Genomic DNA, 2,472 nt, shown 5'->3' with positions numbered 1-2,472 from the left:
GGTGTGGGCTCAGCCTCTTACTGTTTCCTGAGAATGGGACTTTGTGTGGCAGTCCGAGCACCAGCCGGGAGGAGTGGAAGGAGCACTGTACCCTGGTTGGCACTTGACTAAGTGGTGAGCAGGTCCAGAATGGAAGACAGAAAGTCAGGAGGTCAACTTGGCCTCTAATCAAGTCCTGTTTTCCTCTCCTTCCACTCCTCACCTTTATGACTTTGGAGAAATTGATAGACCACATTGAGATTATGTCTGTTTCAAGTAATTCCTGGCCAAGAGCAAGGGTAGGTGATTGATATCTCCTAGCCAGATGCTTGACAATTGCCCTTTTATCTTCTCAAGCTATTAATATTTTTGGCTAGTGAAACAGAAAAGGAATTTCATTTAAAGAGTCAGTGGAGGGCTGGGGATGTGGCTTAAGAGATAGCGCGCTCGCCTGGCATGTGTGCGGCCCGGGTTCAATCCTCAGCACCACATACCAACAAAGATGTTGTGTCTGCCAAAAACTAAAAAATAAATATTAAAAAATCTCTCTCTCTCTCTCTCTCTCCTCTCTCTTAAAAAAAAAAAAAAAAAAAGAGTCAATGGATGGAATTGGTGGTCAGGCTAGAAGCTAGGCTTCCAGCACTTATACCCCAGATAGTGATCTGGAATAGTCTGGATAGAGAAACTGCTTCCTCCCACCCTGTTACTAGAACTGCCTCTGTCCCATCCTCTCCTGGGTCACTCACAATTCAGGGGTATAACCTTACCACTGAGCCACATCTCCAATGCTTTTTATTTTGAGATAGGATCTAAGTTGCTGAGATTGGCCTTGAACTTGTAGTCCTCCTGCCTCAGCCTCCTGGGTTGCTAGGATTACAGGTGTGCACCACTGTACCTGGTTAAGTCACCCACTTCAGTCTGGCGTGGTCACATGCCTTCTTAAAGACAGAAACACATCCAAGATCTGTATTTTTTGTTCTTAAAAGGAGAAGGCAAGCCAGGCATTATGTCATACCCTTTTATCCCAGTGACTCAGGAAGCTGAAGCAATTTAATGAGACCCTCTCTCAAATTATAAAAAAAAAAAAAAGTTGCAGGGGGTGGGGGTGATGCTGAGGATATTGTTCTGTGGTAGAATACCCCTGGTTCAATCCCTAGTACTCCCCCAAATCTCACAGAAACCCAAAACTATAGTAGTCACATCCTTAGCACTATGTTCAAGGCCCTAGATTCAAATCCCAGCCCCATGTGACACATGCACGAAGACACTAGTAGTGTTATGAGGTAAGCAGATAAAATATGTGCAGGAGAGGTCACTACCTGTTAGAGAATGTATTCTTGGGTTAGCAAAGAATAAGAATTCTGAAGTCTACTTCTTGTAATAACTTAAAAATATCTTGGGAATTAGCTAAAATAATAATCTATACCTGCAAAATGTCCAATCTAGCTAGACTTGAAGGGAATATCAAGGTCAGACTTCACAGTCTTTTAAAGCTGTCAGGTTGGCAGTGACAAACTAGGAGTAACCAAGGAAAGTGGCAGGTTGGGGCTGGAGTCCAACATTGCAAGGTTGGTGCTTCCTCTGAAGTACAGGTCCTTGCAAACACATTTCCTTTACACATCTTGGATCTATGAATCTTGAAATAGTGCTTTTGCAACTTACATTTATTTGTGGTGCTGGGGATTGAACCCAGGGCCTTGTGCATGCAAGGCAAGCACTCTACCAACTTAGCTATATCCCCAGCCCTATAATTTATGGCTTTTAAATATCATGTTTATTGAGGTATAATTTACATACAGTAAAACTCAACTTTGGCATACAATTTTGAGGGCTTTACTTTTTTTGATACCAGGGATTGAACCCAGGCTTGTTTAACCAAGAAACCACATACATCCCCAGTCCTTTTATACTTTTTGAGACAGAGTCTCCCTAAGTTGCTGAGGCTGGCTTTGAACTTGCAATCTTCATGCTTCAGCCTCCTAAGCCCCTGGGATTACAAGCACAAATACCACTGTGGGATTTACAATTTTTGAGTTTTGACAAATGTATACAGTCATGTAACCACAACAGAAACATTCTTCTCACCTCAAAAAGTTCATGGCACCCCCTAGTGGCCAATCCCTCCCCCAAAACCCAATTCCTGGCCACAATTGATCTGCTTTCCTGAAGTTTTGCCTTGTCCAGAACAGTCTTTTGCATCTAACTTCTTTCTCTTAGCATGACGCTTTTGAAATTAACTCACGCTGTGCCATTTTAATTTTTTACTATGCCAGATGTGGTGTTGCATGCTTGTAATTCCAGCTACTTGCAAGGCTGAGGTTGGAGATCCAAAATTCAATGCCTGCCTGGTAAATTTAGGAAGACCCTGCCTCAAAAGAAAAAGAGAAAGTTGGGGGATGTAATTCAGTGGTAGAGTGTTCCAGCGTTCAATCCCTAGTACTCTCCCCCACCTCCTGAAGAAAAAGGGGAAAATACCAGGTGTAGTGCCACATG

This window comes from Spermophilus citellus (assembly GCF_964194105.1).
Source record: "Spermophilus citellus genome assembly, chromosome: 18".
Lineage (NCBI taxonomy): Eukaryota > Metazoa > Chordata > Mammalia > Rodentia > Sciuridae > Spermophilus > Spermophilus citellus.
This window is presented reverse-complemented; position numbering follows the sequence as displayed.